Genomic DNA, 18,884 nt, shown 5'->3' with positions numbered 1-18,884 from the left:
AGTGGAAAATACAGTAGGAAGATTATATATCACTCACACACACACAAACACACAGAGAGAACATGAAAAAATGGGTGTTGCCATACCAACTCTAACAAGACTAATCAATTAAGGTGGGCTATTATCAGCAGGAGAAAAAAACCTTTTGTAGTGATAATCAGGATGGCCCATTTCAAAGAGCTGACAAGAAGGTGTGAGTAACAGTAGGGGAAAAATTAGCATGGGGAAATAGTTTTTACTTTGTATAATGACCCATCCACTCCCAGTGTTTATTCAAGCCTAATTTAATAGTGTCCAGTTTGCAAATAAATTCCAATTCTGCAATTTCTCATTGGAGTCTGGTTTTGAAGTTTTTTTGTTGGAGAATTTTGACTTTTAGGTCTGTAATTGAGTGACCAGGGAGGTTGAAGTGTTCTCCGACTGTTTTTTGAATGTTATAATTCTTGACGTCTGATTTGTGTCCATTTATTCTTTTGCATAGAGACTGTCCGTTTTGGCCAATGTACATGGCAGAGGAGCATTGCTGGCACATGATGTTACATATCACATTGGTAGATGTGCAGGTGAATGAGCCTCTGATGGTGTGGCTGATGTGATTATGTCCTATGATGGTGTCCCTTGAATAAATATGTGGACTAGAGGGATTTAACTAGAAGCCCAGAGTGCCCACAGCATTGATGAAATTCTGATGGAGTGTAAGCAAATGGAGGGGCTCAGGGAGGTCTGAGGTACTGGTTCCAGGGCCAGAGCATTCAGACTGCAAAGTCCTACATCCCAAGGAGCAGATATCAGGTAAGAGATCTGAAGCCTAGGAGTCTGCCCTATAGACCCAGCCCTGATTACAGTTGAAATTCATGGGCAAAATGATTGGGTTCACTTACAAAAAAGACTGATGACCATACAGAGTGATACCAGGCCAGGTTGTGACAGGGCTAATACCAAAACAAACAAACAAAATCCTCCAATTTTCACTTTCCCAAAAATTATATTCCATGTCTGCAGGAAAAATTATAAACAAGAGATGGGAACTAGCCCAAGTGATACAAGTCACCTTGCATTTATCAAGAATGGACTTTAAAAGATACACCAAAGCTGAGCAGGAGCTGGTCAATCACAAATGGATCCCCGTCCCATTCAGAACTCCAATGGAGGAAAGGGTGACAGCAGACTAGCCACGACTGCCACTGCCTGAGATCAGCATTGAATTAGGGATGGCATGACACGGCTGGGGCTGGGGTCACTCTGGCGCAGCCGGGATTGGGAGTGGGCGGCCTGACGCAGCCAGGGCTGCTCCAGCCGGTATGGCTGGGGTCCCTCCAGCTGGCGCAGGGACTCCGGGGTTAATGGTTAAGGTTGGTTAATGGTAAGCCTAATGCTTACTGTTTAACCTTTTACATCCCTACATTGAATACAAGCCGCTCATCAGCCTCACCAAGCTCATCATCAGAAATAAGCTCCCAACAGACCAGGACCCACCAACTCAAAGTGGCACCAGATCCTGCTGTATCAACCAATTCAAAATCTGCAGACATATCTCCACTGTTACAAGGGTCAATACACCTCAGGACACACCTTTCAAGATCCATGGGTCTTACACATGCCTATCACAACATGTGGTATACCTCACCCTGTGCACTAAATGCCCCAACAACAACATGGGTGAAATGAGATAATCACGATGCTTCAAATGAGCTCACATAGAAAAATTATGAGAGACAACACCACCACAAACACTGTTCACAAAACAATCACTCTGTTATCTGACCTCTAAGCCCTCACATTCAAAGGGAATCTACACAACAACATCTTCAAGAGACAAGCCTGGGAACTTACATTCATAACTTTGCTAGACAATAAAAATCCTGGTCTAAGGCTACGTCTATACTAGTAGAATTTATGTCACTCAAGGACGTAAATAAACTACCCCCTTGAGCGACATAAAATTACACTGACAAAAGCACTGGTGTGGACAGAGCTTCTGCTGCTCACGGAGATGGTTTTATTATGCTGATGGGAGATCTCTCTCCCATTGGCATACAGCATCTTCACTAGATGTGCTGCATCAATGCAGCTGAAGCACTGTATATGTAGATATGTCCTTGATAAAGGCAGTGAATTTATTGCTTATTACAACTGTTTGTAACCCACTAACACCCCCTTTTTTGTCCTTTTCTATTGAGGTGTTAACAAGTCACTTCACCTTGAATAGTCTCTTATAGTACCTGTGAACTACTTACTCTAAACAATCTGTTCGACTTTATATTTAGCTATGACCTTTCCCATACCTAAAGAGCAGCTCTGTGTAGCTCAAAAGCTTGTCTCTTTCACCAACACAAGTTGGCCCACTAAAAAGGTATTACATCACCAACCTTGTCTCTAATATCATGGGACCAACATGGCTACAGCACTAGTGCAAAGGAACACTTAAGAATTAACCAGTTTTAGAGCCGGTCTACTCAGTGAAAAATCAGCATAAAATCCAAACCAATCAGTTCAGTCAACAAGAAAGGGCTAGGACAGGCTAGCGATAGGAAACTGAGGGGGCAACAGCCAGCAAACATCGATATAGGAGGGAGTGACAATTACAGGTCATATGTGTATGCGTCATCTATAAGGAGCAGAAAACAAGTCAGTTTTCTGGGATGTTGCAGAAAGATGTTAGAAAAAATGCAATTAATCAGGTTGTGAATGGAAAGAGATGCTGCAGGGAACACCTTCTTACTTTATTATGGAAGTTCAACAGACAGAAGATTGAACACAGCTGACTCAGCTCAAAAACTGCATTTCTAGTTTATCATTTTTACCTTTCCAATTTTGAAAAAGAAATTATTGTCCATCAATGGGTTGAGTAACAGGAAAGTGAGTTGCAGCCTGCAGATTGTGGGTTTCTTTTTCTTATAAAATGGCAAACACAGGAGAGACTGTATCCCTGTGGAAAAATGTTACATTTTTAGTGAAGTTCTTGTTGGCTTTTTGCCCCAGTTTAATAAAAACACAATATGTTTTGGATCCCTTTGCCCTCTCTACAGGCTTTTTTAATAATAATCCAGGCTGAGCATTCAACTAAAGCACCATTCCAACCAATATGAAGGGAATATTTTTTTTCCACCAGGAAGAAAAGACAAGTAATAAAGGTTCCCATAAAGTCAGAGAATTCAGACTCCGACTAAATTTGGTTCATCCAGCTCACCTAGAAACCTTTTATAATGCTGCTCTAATACTCCTGGCAACTTAGACTTCCTCTGGTGTTCCTTACATAAGAATAGTGATGGTACCCATCCTCTTTTCCTCTCCCCAAAAATCGTAACTTGCAGCATAGAATATAAATATCAGATACCAAATGTGTATCATCATGTTAATAGTTTCAATATTCATTGCACAAAGTGTTTGCTGCTGCTCTAAAACTCTCACAGAAATTGATCAAGTCAGCCAAAGCAGTAACTGGTTATTGTAGAAGTTGCTCTGTTTGCTGAAACTGAAGGACATGAGAGATGCCGGGCATCCTCAGTTCCCACAGAAGATCAAGATATCTACTCTCAAGTTGATAGAAGTTAAGGATGCTGAGTGCCTTCCAGGACTGGGCCCACAATCTAGAGACTCCAAAGTAGTAAACCTGCTAGTAACAATCCCTTTTTACTCTCTTCCTTTTAAACTGAATGTTGAATTTTAACGTTGAAGAGCAAAAATTGGATCAGTGTTTATTTTCATCATCCTACTCAATGTAAACTACTCCTCATCCCAGTCGCCTTTAATTTTTTTTTTTAAATTATGATACATTGGGTGGGATTTTCAAAAGCACCAATAAAAATGGTAAAATTGGTAAAAATTGCCATTGACGTAAATGAGAGCAGAGTTAGCCAAATGCTGAGCTTTTCTGAAAAATCCCATCTTTTATTTTTATGCCAAAGGTTTTTAAAAAGCTTAAATGCATTATAAAAATATTTATTTTGGGAACTACTATAAATCTGACCCTATTGTACATCTCCAAACATAGGGAACAAAAAAAATTGTATTGCATTTTTTTTAAAATACACTACCAACTCAACATATTTTGCATCCAGATTTTTTTAATGAAAAAGCCACAAGGATGTCAAAAGTCTTTTCTCAAAAAAAGTCATTTTTGATCGATTTTAAAGCTACACAATCTGATGGTTAAGATACTGCAGTTAAGTTTTAAGTGGTCTGTCAAAACAAGTGCCATTTACAGCTGAGAGTGCAAGATTAATAATTGGAAGACGTTACCTTGCATGGTTCTTCATGACGCAATTCATTTCTCAAAAGGAATTTCTTACAAAAGAATATTGCTTTATTTCTTTTAATGTAGTTAGGAGCAGAACAATCCCACCAATACTACTAACAATTGGAACTGCTATCTCTCCAGGGGGAAAAAGTAGGTAACCTACCTGCCTCTTGATATATTAACACAGCCTCAAAATTGTAGCTAGTTTGAACACACAATTAACCCTTACTGAACTTACAAAGATGCACCGAGGCTTCCTGTATATTGGTATGACCAACATAGCAAAGATAAAAGGTTTTCTAGCATCCAATAGGACTATCACAGAGCTCAATTTTCAATGGTCACTTGTGCCATCTTTCTGCAACCCTGCTAACAATTCATATGCTGTTTACAAAGTGAAGGCATTCTCTTCACTGGTTTAAACAAGAAGAGTGGGACCTATATATAAAACTGATGTCTCAGCACCAGTTTTATTAGTATGAAGCATCTCCAGGGCCAGTGTAAGGGAGAGGCAAAATTCACAGATATCAAAGACAACTTTTATTAAGTAATATTATTGTTTCCTAATATAAAATGAATGCTAGACAACTTAGGAGCAATTTTAAAACACAAAAAAAGTAGTTACGCTTAGCAAGTCTTATTTGTCCAAGGATAAGTGAACTGGCAGGCAGTACAGTGAGACACAAATGTTTTCCTGACAGCACCTTAAAGAACTATGTGCCTACAGCCACATCTACAGAAGCCTTGTGGTGACCGTTCTGGATTTTTGTATGTATAACAGTTCATGTATGTCCACCATAAAGCTAAGCCTGCAAAATTCTGCTTAGTTGGGGCCATTTCTATTGATGAACATGTATGAAGAGTGCAGAACGTGACTGTGGTGGAGGGAGACTGGGTATGTCTACATAGCAAAGAAAAACCATCAGCTGGCCTACTGCCACCTGATTTGGGCTAGCACGGCTCAGGCTGCGGGGCTGTTTTATTGCCGTTCAGACTTCCGGGATCAGGCTGGAGCCCAGGCTCTAGGACCCTGAGGGGGTAGGAGGGTCCCAGGGCTCCAGTCTGAGCCTTGAAGTCTACACAGCAGTGAAACAGTCCCACTGACCAAACCTGAGTCAGCAGGCACGGGTCAGCCATGGGTTTCTCTGCTTTGTGAAAGGAAAATATACAGCAGTCTCTGAAGTGGGTAACCTGGCCACAGGACCACAGCACCATTCTTCCTGGTCCCCCTGATGTTTTGCCTGTCCAAATGAAGTGGTTAGCCTATACAGCACTACTTGAAGTGCTGAACGAACAAGTGCTTTACTGACTGTAGAAGGAACACTTTCTCTAGTGTCCAACAAGAGGACACTAAGGATCAACAATGATAATGAAGGAGCAACTGGGAGGCAGAACAGAAGAATGAACAGACATCCAGGAAAGCAGGAAAAAAAAAAAATCGCACAAAATAGATTAGAACCAACCAGAAAAAACACAAAGTTGCCAAAAAATGGGGAGAGGGGGAGAAATTGGGACATGAGAAGTAGACAAAACATCCATTCAGCCAATTACCACATTACGCTGTATATCTAGTACAACACCTTACATTTCTGTTAAAAGAGCTCGCTGTGCCTTACAGCAAGTGGTTCTGCCCACCAGAAAAAATGTAATTCAAGTAAATACAGAATTAAAAGGAGAGAGAGAGAAGGACTGCGTGAAAAAACTGCAACAGAGAGATGAGGTACTTGCTCAGAGTAGCCTATAAAAGAAAATAAAGCAGTCATTTGACCATAAGCCACAGTCCTCCTAACAGTGACTCCATTAAAGAGGCAAGTTTAGCTGATTGATTAAAAGATCATCTTGATGTCAAGAAAACACAGATCACATGCAAATTATGTATTTGGAACACTTAAAATAGATCTTTGCCACTTAAACCCATAAAATTGTTTTTGATACGAATATTCTTGCTACATTCCTGACATATACTTCCAGTAATCTGCACTTAGTTTGCCCTTCCCTGAAGACCTAGCAGGACTTAGTGCTAGTAATTCTCATGTAGTCAATCATCAAGATCCACATACATTTTGCACAATTTGTACAATAAAAAAATTACAATTTTGCTCGTGAAAGAATATAGTAACTGATTTTTCACAGGTGATCATTTGTGTATTCTCCATTTGACACTTGGGACCTGATTCTCAGGTCTGGGCACTCATAACTGCAACTAAGCCAATGGAAGTTATGGAAATTTTGATAAGGCAGTGTGGTCTGGAGGTATAAGCACAGTATTCAAAGTCAGGAGAGCCTTAAATCTAATCTTGGGTCTTTTACTGATTGCTTGTTGATCTTACACATGTCACTTATCCCTTCTGTCTCAGGTTGCCCATCTGTAAAATAGATATTATACTACTACACATCTACCTTCCAAGGTTGTAATGAGGTTTATTCAGTCAATGTCTGAACAGTGCTCTGAACATATGAAATAATATAAAAATGCTACATGTTCTGAAAAAAAATCAGGCTTTGGATGTTTCAAGTTAGGACAGTCACTACAGTACCTCTAATTAGCAGAAACTTTTGCAAGTTTTAGCTTTTATTTCCCTATGCCTCGGTTTCTTGCATGTAACAGGAGGACAATAGTCTGCTATCTCACAGGGGAGTTTGACTATAAATTCATTAATACTTGTGAGGTTCAGATACTACAGTGATGAGTGCCATGGAAATGTCTGTGTGGCCATTAATAATTCCATATTCAGTGCAGGCTTTGGATGGTGTGCAATAAGACAGAGGCATAAATTGACCCTTGAGGATAAAAGTGAAAAATTGAATAACTGCTTCATTCCCTGAACACCATCCATCCTGCACACCGGAGTAGGCAGGGATCCTGTGAAAAAATTATGTGACCATGCAGTTAGAGACTATCACAATGTATATGCAAAAAGGGGCAGAATTAAGGTTGTTCAGACAACCTTAAATCTGATTTTCCTAACTTTCGAGTGCTTGACTTTGCAACCTAAATAATGTTCTTTTAACAGTTTTTTTTTTTTAAAGAGAAAATGTACACACACACACCACCTTCCAAAACCTACTTTTTTAATTATAAAGCATATGGTGGCAGGAAGAGGTAATAACAAATTCCTGAAAAAAAGAATTTTACAGTGCTCTTCAGAGCATCTTTTTCTTAGTAGAGGGAAGTTACTTTGGTCTATACTTAAAACAGGATTTCTAATTAAAAAAAAAAAAGTTCAACAAGTTGACAACAATTACAGCAAACTGAATCTTTACTATAAGTGCAAGAGCTTGGAAGGGCAGATATATGCCACCCCCAGATTTAACTATCAAGATATTTTGGACTTCAATCGGATTAACCTCAAAACAAGCACTGAGCAATTTAATCAGCTCTCAGTGCAAGGGCTAAATTAGCTGGTGAACCTGTTAGACACTGTAATACTTATTTGTATCTGAATTATGCTTTCAAAACAATTGTTGTCATTCTAGTTGTTCTGTGAAGAGGTGTAGTAGGAAAATAAGAGCTAGACAGTGATTGGGAAAAAGAAAAATAGTCAATGCTAGTCCAGAACAATAAGGCAAATAAAGAGTGTGACACTGCACCCCATATTCTTCATACTGATATTATATGATTATAGCATAATGTATTTTATGCAAAATAAGTCATGTGAGGTGTCATTGGAAAAGTTATAATTTGCTTAATATGATTATCCTATTTGTATGCATGTATCATTTTTGTATCTGAAGTTATGAATATTGACTGTATCTGTATTTCAAATGTAGTTACACCTGGGTAACACCCACTAAACAAGATGCTTTCAGTCTAGATAGTGGGTGGGGAAAGGCCTATTCAGGGCAATAGGCCATTAGGAAAAACAATAGGCCTTAGGAGAAGCTTCCTGAGAGCTTTCCTGAGAACACTCCAAAGAGCCTGTAAGTAATGGCTGCTATGACTTTACAAGGACATGTGACCAGGCCACATGATTCTGGACTCCATCTTGTGATGTCAGTATTTTTCCACAAACCTGTCTGGGAACCAAGTTTTGAAACAAAGCGCTCCCGCCATATGCTAAAGCTATATAAGGCAGTGAGTGACATCATCTGTGGTTCTTCACTCCCCACACAAGGAAAGGTTTCAGAGTAGCAGCCGTGTTAGTCTGTATCCGCAAAAAGAAGAACAGGAGGACTTGTGGCACCTTAGAGACTAACAAATTTATTAGAGCATAAGCTTTCGTGGACTACAGCCCACTTCTTCGGATGCATATAGCATCCGAAGAAGTGGGCTGTAGTCCACGAAAGCTTATGCTCTAATAAATTTGTTAGTCTCTAAGGTGCCACAAGTCCTCCTGTTCTTCTTTTTCCCCACACAAGATGACTCATGGAAACACCTGAGGAACGAAGACTGAACTGGGGGAAGTGCTAGACCCAGGCTAAAGTGATTTTTAGCCTGTGTATGAAACACCTGAGGATTCCAAGCTGTAAAACAAGTGCAGCTTGGCCCTTAAGGATCTGCAGCCTGCTTGCATCATTTCTCAGGGTGAGAATTTGCTAATTCATATCCAATCTATTTAGTATATTAAGCTTAGTTTGCATGTTTTTGTTTATTTGCTAGGTAATCTGCTTTGATCAGCTTGATATCACTTATAATCACTTAAAATCTATCTTTTGTAGTTAATAAACTTGTTTTTGTTTTAAATCGATACCAGTGAGCATTGACTGGATTGCTTACGGTAAATCTCTGCTTGGTTACCACAAGTGTGCATTGTTCTCTTCACATGAGGGAGAGGTGGACTGGGTATTAAACCCATATACTGGCCAGATTTGACCAGGGCAGGACGGTACTGTTCTGGGGTCCCAGACTGGAAAGCTGGTGGTTAGAGAGCCTGCGTGTAACGGCAGCTGCGTGTGTCCCTACCTGTATGAATGCTGGTGAAAGTGTAGGCTGGAGGGCTTTGCAGCTTGTCACAGCAGTACAGTGTGAGAGGAAGCCCAGGCTGGTGGGTCAGGGGCTCAGAGGTACTCCGGTTCCAGGTGGCACCCCAGGGGGAACGCTTCACACAGAGTTTGCATTAGGTCAGGAGTTCTCAAATTTCACTGCACCATGACCCCCTTCTGACAACAAAAATTACTACATGACCCAGAGCCGGGGGGGGGGGGAGGGAAGGGAAGGGGAAGAGGGTGAAGCCTGAGCACCACCACCCCGAAGCCCACAGGCTTCAGTCCCAGGAGGTGGGGGTCGGTCTTTGGCCGTGGGCCCCAGAAAGTCTAACGCCAGCTCTGGTGACCCCATTAAAATGGAGTTGAGACCCTCTTTGGCGTCCCGACCCACAGTTTGAGAACCGCTATACTAAGTGGACACAGAAAGAAGCATCAAGCATGATCTGGGATGCTGATTTGGATACAGCTATGAATAAAATTAAGACTAATTATGAAAGATAGATTAAATAAAAACAACCCTCTGTTTCTGCTTCTTTACAATTTCATTCAGTGAAAATCTGAAAGCCTGAAATACTGCTCTAATTAGGGCCCTACCGAATTCATGGTCCATTTTGGTCAATTTCAGTGTTATAGGATTTTAAAAATAGTAAATTCCATGATTTCACCTATTTAAATCTGAAATTTCAGGGTACTAATGGTAGGGGTCCTGACCCAAAAAGTGTGGGGGGGGGGGCGGGGGCGGTTGCAAGGATATGGTAGGGAGGGTTACAGTACTGCTACCCTTACTTCTGCTCTGCTGCTAGTTGGCTGCTGCCTTCGGAGCTGGGTGCCTGGCCAACAGTCGCGGCTCTCTGGCCGCCCAGCTCTGAAGGGAGCACAGAAGGGTGGCAATACCGTGACCCCCCCTAAAATAACCTTGCAACTCCCTTTTGGGTCAGGATCCCCAGTTTGAGAAACACTGGCCTCCCCCGTAAAATCCGCATAGTATAGGGTAAAAGTCGACTAAAGATTTCATGGGGGGAGACCAGATTTCACTGTCTGTGACAAGTTTTTCGTAGCCATGAATTTGGTAGGGCCCTAGCTATAATTTAAAGGCACTAACATAATAAATGGACTTATGTTCACTGAACTAATACTTAAAATCTTAGTTTTAATGCCTCTAACTGAAAAATTGTTGAACAGCTACATTAATAGCCTGTTATTTTAACAAATCTAATGATATGAGAATAATATTTTGTTTGCATTATTGCACCTAAAATAATTGAAGCTGATACTCAAACTGGATTTTGAGATGAGTAATATATTTTAATTCAGTAATTAAAATATTTTGTAATATTTATAACTTATAGTAAGTTAAAGCCATTTGATACACAAAATGGAAATGGCTTACAATAACTTCACTAAATGTGTAACTAAATAACCAATACCATGTTGTAGTAGCCAATTATGTAAGAGACTGATCTTTTTGGTCACACTTAACATTAAGGGTATATTAATAGTTTATAGAGGCTTAATAAATGGATTAGTAGAGGTTGTTACAGGCATGCTTATAAATAGGGCCCTACCAAATTCACGGCCATGAAAAACGCGTAACAGACCGTGAAACCTGGTCTTTTGGGTGCGTTTACCCTATACTATACAGATTTCACAGGGGAGACCAGCGTTTCTCAAATTAGAGGGTCCTGACCCAAAAGGGAGTTTCAGGGGGATAAGGTTATTTTAAGGGGTCACAGTATTGCCACACTTACTTCTGCACTGCCTTCCCAGCCAGCAGCCACCGCTCTCCAGCTGCCCAGATCTGAAGGCAGCTCCACCACCAGCAGCAGCGCAGAAGAAAAGGGTAACAGTACCACAACCCCCTTACAATAACCTTGCGACCCCCCCACAACTCCTTTTTTTGGGTCATGACCCCTACAATTACAACACTGCGAAGTTTCAGATTTAAATACCCGAAATAATAAAATTCACAATTTTTAAACCCCCATGACCATGAAATTGACCAAAATGGACCGTTAATTTATGGCCCTACTTATAAAGGTTTATAAGCACATCAGTAGCAAGTGTTACAGATGACTAAGTCATGAATATAAGCAACCCATTTTCTTGTTTGATTCTATACCAATTACACTAGAAGTTCCATAGTGCACCTTGACATACTACAGCAAGTCAGTGCAGTGCAGACGTATACCCTGGCTTGTTACGTACTAAGCAACTCTGCATACAAGCCCCCAGTGATTATAGATATCATTGATGCCATACCTAAGCCTCTCCAGAAAGCAATGCATTTACATTAGTCATTATCCTTGATATATAAATTAATTCAAAATTACTTAAAATAAACATTGTAGCAGAAACAAAGAACCTTTCTGCAATATTTACATTTTTCAATATTTACTTGACTAGCATAAGACTATCAACAGTTTCCCAAAGCAGGGTGACAAAATAATTGGATAAAACTACTAGTAACACACCAGTATTAAAAAAATAAATACTATTTACAGTTATCACTATGTACTTATAAAAAATAAGGAGGGAGATTTATGGAATTGAGTAGCGTATTAGTTTTTTCCCCCAACTAGATAACAGGTTTTGCAACTCAGATTCACACTTATGAACTTACATGTTACTCATCACAGAAGATGTAGTTTCGTGGCAGCAGACACCAAGTCAAGATTTCAAGGTAACCACAGATTATTTAAATTCTTTAAAATTCCTTTTTACATAAGAATTTTACCTAGGTGCAACAGGGGAGCAGTAGGGACCTGCAAATCATACTGAGGCAATGATGAGAAAGCTAAAGTACAGTCTGAAAAATGGCGAGACCCCAGACTGATTGAGCCAAGCCCCTGAAATCACATTATAAAAAAAAAAGGTCTAGATTGATGGGGTTTCATCTATAGTAGTGCACAAAGGGTCAGAGGGGAACACGCTACATTTTAAAACACACACTAAAACATTTGCCAAAAAGAGCTGCATCAACGAACTGCATACATCTAATACAGAGGGCCAATGCTGACCACACTGAAATGAATGTCTGTACTTTCATTAACTTCAGTAGGGGCAGGATTTTAGTCCATAGAGCAGGGGTCGGCAAACTTTCAGAAGTGGTGTGCCGAGTCTTCATTTATTCACTCTAATTTAAGGTTTCGCGTGCCAGTCATACATTTTAACATTTTCAGAAGGTCTCTTTCTATAAGTCTTTAATATATAACTAAACTATTGTTGTATGTAAAGTAAATAAGGTTTTTAAAATGTTTAAGAAGCTTCATTTAAAAAATAAATTAAAATGCAGCGCCCCCCCAGGCAGTGTGAGTGCCACTGAAAATCAGCTTGTGTGCCGCCTTCGGCACGCGTGCCATAGGTTGCCTACCCCTGCCATAGAGTAAGTCAGTGAAGTTGCAGATTGGTTTCTAAATGGGACCATTACAAATTATTAACAGGGAAAAATGCACTTCCTCACTCCCTCCAAGATGACAGCTTGTGCTCTAGAACAATCAGCCCTGACCTTCCATCTAGATATTTATACCAGGGATGAGCATGGAATCTCACCCTGTGAGAGCCAAGGATTTCTTAAGCCTTATTGTAATAATTAGTTTCATTTTGTTCTAGTCACACACAGCAGTGCAATACTGCATGACTGCTCTCAGAGATACAGCAAGAGACTACCAACTCATTTCTGCAGTTTTGTTGGTAATCCCTGGTTTCCCTACCAACCATGGATGTGCACTGTTCTATAAGTGACTTGAGTGGAGCCAGGATTTCAATGAGACCATAATTTCACACAATAGAGCTAAATGGAAATTGCACCTATGTTGCATTTTACAACTTCAATACACTGTGTAGACATTAGCTAATTAATCCAAATTACAATCCCATGAAGTACATAGGCATTATCACTAGGCTACTTTAGGTGAAACTGTAGCAGAAATGTGCAGTGACCTGCCCAAAACGACACGTCATCGCAAGACTGGGATTATAATTTAGGATTTTGTGATTGCCAACTCTACACTCATTCCTCCTTCGATTTCCAATTTTTGGTTGTGTCCCTCTCCCCACCCTAGACAGGTTGGGTGGTCCGCTGCAGTGAGTCAGCGGGTGAAGGTGGCACTCCTTCCCCAAGCCCTTCCAAACAGGACCGCTCGCCTCCCTGAACATTCCCCCACACGTACCCCCGATGAAGAGCTTGCGAACCCACACCCCAGTTCAAAAAACACTGCTCCAGACTATACAATACAATTAGTTCTTTCAAAACGTTTTCAGTCCGGGAGTCTCCTCTATCCTTTTAAAATAATGTTTAATGCAAATGTGTAGTCTTCTGTATATTCCACCTAATAAAAGGTCAATATAGCTCATATTAATTCCAATCTAAGATACCTGTTCTAACTTTAAACAGAAGTCCATTGCTGTGTTCTGTACACTCTTGCTTCATTACTCTTCTTAATGACTTTCCTGGCATCCCCAAATCCCATCTAGCTCATTGCAGTACTAAGAACACAAAAGTGAGAATGATTTTCAGTACTTTGTGCTAAGATAATGAATTCCCCTACAAATTCCTCCAATGACTTCCTCTCACCAGCTACATTAAACTCAAGTTTCTCATTCTCCTTTTCAAGGCTCTTCACAAACTTTGCCCACACATGTTTCACACATGTTTTTCTGTTCTTGCTTACCATAGTCCCTGCTTTACTCTACCTATGAGATGCTCACTCATCTCCAGGTTTCTTTCTCTGTTCCTTCCTTTTATGATGCAACATAAGCCTGTGGCATCCTCTTTACCCTTATGTGTCAGGCATACAACGAATTCTTCTTTTAGACTCAATTTTTCTGAAAGTCTTACAAATGCAAACTCATCTTAAAATTCCTCTGTGAGTACATAGACTATGATTAAAGGACCCTAGCGTCAACAAGGCAAGCTGAATTAATATATTATAGCTGGTTGTATGGCTATAGCTAAGGGACCATCTCAACCAAGTAACACTTTAAAATACAGCTTACCCTGTCTTTATTAGTATTTTAAAACATTTTAAAAACACAACAAAACAAAGAACTTTTTATCTTAGTCTGGACATACCCTACATTAGCACCATTCTCTGAATCTATCCGTCTTGTGCATGTCTGCATTTCAATTATACACTCTTTGGGGCATGGTTTCCTTCATACCCAGGACAAAGCACACAGTTGGATTTTAACAAGCCAAAATACTCTTTAGTTCTCCAACAGCTATGTATGTGCAAACGGTGGGTGGGGGAATATGAGGAGGAGGATAAACACTATTATCGGTTTCTAATATTTAAGGAAACTTTTCTCAAGTCAAACTGTTATAAAATCTTGTTACCTTGTGCTTCAAGAAACCCACATATTATCTAACAATCAAACTTCTGTTTCAGATTTATTTTTTATCTACAATTTAACACCAGTATTAACATTTGTAATATATTTGAAGACTCAAAATTCCTGTTGGCTAATTTACCCCTGAGAGAGTTATTTTCAGAACACATCACTTCCCTCCCTCCCCCCCACCCCGTGTTTGTCAAATGGATTACCCAACTGGCAGCTGACAGTGTATTAGTCAACAGGCAAGGATGGCTGTTGGCACCACAGCAGAACTGCAGTACGCCAGCATTTTTATTTATTTTCTTTTAAAAAATTAGAGTTTATACAGCGTAGAAGGCGCATGGTATACAAGGGGGAGAGAAGATACACACACCGCTGAATTCAGTAAATCTTAAAGAGTTTTTCACATAAATGATGAAAGTGATTTTTTCTTAATACTAGTATTATGCTGCTACTATTACTACTGTGTTACTTCTTTACAAAATTATTAAATTAAATACTGGGTAACATTCTATGGCCTGTGTTATGCTGAAGGTCAGACTAGATGTTCACAATGGCCCATTCCAGACTTTAAAAAAAAAAATAATCTATGAATCTGTAATATACTTCAAAAGAATGCAAGGAACAAATGGTTCATTGTATGTTTGAGATTGGAGAAGTGGTAGGAGTTGGGGGAACCATGGGACAGATCAGCACCTGCAACGAAACACAAATGGTGCAGTTTTATATCAGGTCAGCAGTGGCAACAACCAGTTAAACAATGTGAACAACATTAATAAGACACCTGTGAATCAGCATGTCTCTCAATCCTATTTATTAGGCAGCTAGTTACAAGGCCAAGGCTGAGTTTTACACTCAATGAAATTTTAATGCAAGACATATCCCTTAAGTATCTGAGATTTGATTACATTAGGCCCTCTTCTCTATTATTACCCTAGAGCTGTTATTTCATTCTGACAGAAAAGTGGCAAGAACAAATATTTATGACTTTAGGAAAGGGAATAATAAGGAGATTTGGGTTCACCAAAGACTGAATAGAAAAACCAGCCACCACCAATGGTTATGAAACTCAAATAGAGGGCCTATTACACAAAGAAAAATACCACATTAAAAGGCATTTTAAAGTGAATTGAATTTCAAACTGTGTTGTATCTTCAGAAATGCACACACTACTGGGCACTATCTGTAGGCTACATAATAAGATTCATCACACACACACAAAAAATCAGAGACTACTTGTGTCATCCCAGCAAAAATCCTATACTTGCTGTCTCAACACCAAAGTCAAGTTTACTGGTTATCCCATGATCAACGAGAGGAACTGTACTACACTGCTGAAAGGCAATACATATTGTTTAAATAGTACTTTTAACTTCCAAAATTTATGTTCCAATTCATGTACCAATTTATGTTTTTAAGGCCACCAGATTAGCCTTACATTACCTATTTATTATAAACCAACAGTGTCAAATGAACTGGCTGCTTCCTGAGATTTTTTTTAATGTTGTTTTTTTTCCAATGTATTGAATACTTTTCGTTGGTTTGCACTCCACAGATGCATGCAGGGGGCAGTCCGTGTTCCTCTGGGCGCAGGCATTCTGAATGTCCCCCCTAGTCCTTATGGTGGGAGAGGAGGAATGTGAAGGAGGATGGCAGAAAGTACCTTGCACCTCTCCTCCACCTGTACGCTCATGCACGGGGGCCAGGGACATACTGGCTCCAAGTGGCCTCACATAACAATACTGTACTGCTGTTAAGATAGAATCAGCACTTTCATTACAAACCTTCATTTTCTCAAGTTCTTGGAAAACCCCCTTCCCACCACAAAACAACATGCCAAACCCAAGTGTGTCTCAACCCATGTTACTTTGGGGGGAAGAGGGTAGGTTTTCCAAAAGTAGGTTGGGATATTTATAAGTCATAAAGCAATGGGGAGTGTGGGGTTGAACATGTAGTTAAATGTGACTGTTTTAATGTGTGAGCATTAATATATTGGTGGGGAAGGGAAAGATCTTGAGATTCAACTATCATATTGAAAATATACATGCCCTCTAGAAAGTTGGGAATTTTTGTTCAGGATGGGCATTGCAGGAAAAGGGTGATAAATACAAGAATCTGCTACTTATCTGTATAGTATAAATTACCTAAAGCATAAGACTATAACAAACTAAAATTTACATACTGCAGAAGTATCCAAGTACCCTCAGATGAACTAATTATGGGAGTCAAAGTAAGCTGCAGTTGCTTGCAAGAGTGGGTCAGTGCTATTACTACCAACAAACCAGATAGGTTATTCTTTAGTTCAGTTAAGTAACCACGCTACTTTCAGAAACAAAGATCCCCAGATTAATTTCTTATTAAAACAGATTTATCAAAAATATGAATAATCTTGTCATTCTAACTTATTAGGGTTACCAAACTGTACTCTATACATTCAGGTTTGAAAACTGTTAAGTGTTCTAGCATATTAACTGGCTTTTTGGAAACATTGTTCCTAGTTTAATCTTTACACAATACTACTCACTATTTACCAGTTAGTAAGAGTGGTGGTTGTTCCTTGGAAAAACATGGTTAGTATCAAACACCATGATGAGGGGAAAAAATTTAAGATCTACAGATAACTCCACTGTGATAAAGAGTTAGAACTTTCTGAACTAATGACCAAGACCAAATTCTACTGCATATGCCCAAGTGACCATTTTCAGTGGTTTAGACCTCTAGCACACTTAGACAGATTTTCACAGGGACAATGTAAAGCAGTACTAAAGTTTGAGAGATATCTTCCTGCCAAATTTCAAAGTCCTACTCAAAAACCTTTAAGATACTAGAAATGTTCAAAATATAGTTTGGACAAAAAAATGACATATAGTTAAAACTACCCATTTTCCCATTGACCATATCCTTGAAAATAGCTGAATTCTTCTGGAGCAAGCTTTCTAATAAACTTCAACATGAGGTAGACACCAAATCATGGAAAATTTCACCGGGCAGGTAAAAATCTGTCAAAGGGAGCCCCAAAATAAAAGGTATTAGAATGGAAGTTAATTAACTCTATAACATACAAAACCCTTCCACTTCCGTTTTCTCATTCAGTCTTAAATTGGCTTGTTGCTCTGATTTCAAAAACTGAAATCCTTGCAAGCACATTTTAATTTTTCTCTCTTTATGGCTGTATTTTGGGCTTTCTAAATAAACAGTATATTTATAAAATAATTCACACACTATAATAAGTAAACAAGTACCTTGTTACATTAGAGGCCACAGAAGGGCACAAGATTAAAAAGTAACAAAAAACAGCTGCACTTTCCTTTCCAATTGTTTACATTTCTAAGGCATCCACTCTTTAAAATATTCTCTATGCAGATCAAAATACACTGTGCCTGAACGAGAGCTAAACAATGACACTAGTTTTAAAACACAGCACAGTTTATGGTAACTTAAGCTAAATTTAAACTTATGCATACAACCTCTCGACACTGGTATATCTTAAGGATAAAGCAATAATTAAATATATTATCACTGTCTGCAGAAAATATAAAAAACATCATCTTAAAAAGAAATCATTCATGTCATTGGAATGTCCCACATATTCTATCTAGGAAGTAACCTGGGTTTTGTGATTGCAAAAATGACCAAAGAACATCCCACATTCCTATTCTACTGATACAGGTTAGCCTAAAGTCCAGAGTTATTTTATTATTTCCTTCAAGTGGCACAAAGCCAATTCTTATTCATGTCAGAATTAACTATAGGGATGTTTGATATGCACACATTTATTTGCAATCAGATAGAAACTATTACATTTAACTAAAAAAGAGTCAAACTCCCAAAGCTTAGGCTGACACCTGTCCTTAAAATATGTGAGTTTGTTTATTTTTGGCTTTAACAAAAAAAAAGCCCAACTGTATCACTTACAAAAAGAATAAACTGTAGTTTTCACTTTGAATTCTCTGTCTTTATCATATTAGACAAAATATTTTAACACTCAATATTTTTAACATTCTCATCTCTTTTGAAAAAACAAAACAAAACCAACCACACACACTTATGATCAACTATAGAACATGTATTACAACAGTGTCCAAAGGATGCTGCTTGTGGTCTATAACTAAGCAACAAATCGTTCCATGTGGGCGGACCTCTTTACACACATGCAGAGCCCCACATAGAAAAGTCAGGCTTGGAGCTTGAAACAACCTTTTAAATCCCAAGACACGTATATGATTTTAGCAACATTTATAGAAATGCTAGAAAGCATTGTTTCAGCCACTGAAATACTGTCACAAATTTTAATACTGTGAGCAGTATCAATTACATAGGATGTAAATCTAGCAGTATCTATAGAGACTTTAGGGTGGATTTTTCAAAAGTACCAAGTGCTGGG

At 39.1% G+C, this 18,884-nt stretch overlaps 1 protein-coding gene across 8 annotated transcripts in view; it reads right to left on the bottom strand.

Annotated features, from left to right (window-relative positions):
* The window catches only part of IRS1 (insulin receptor substrate 1), a 182,952-nt gene that overhangs the window by 114,743 nt on the left and 49,325 nt on the right, over positions 1–18,884 (bottom strand). Inside the window, exon 2 of one of the 8 annotated variants that reach the window (XR_002888459.3) lies at positions 2,805–2,929. The exons of the other annotated variants lie outside the window; for them this stretch is intronic. The gene's annotated coding sequence lies outside the window, so the exon portion shown is untranslated. The remainder of the gene's footprint in view (positions 1–2,804; positions 2,930–18,884) is intronic. 8 annotated transcript variants of the gene reach the window in all.

Source organism: Chrysemys picta, chromosome 9 (genome assembly GCF_011386835.1).
Source record: "Chrysemys picta bellii isolate R12L10 chromosome 9, ASM1138683v2, whole genome shotgun sequence".
Taxonomy (NCBI): domain Eukaryota; kingdom Metazoa; phylum Chordata; order Testudines; family Emydidae; genus Chrysemys; species Chrysemys picta.
Note: the sequence above shows the minus strand (reverse complement) of the source record. Positions and strands in the feature narration are given on the sequence as shown.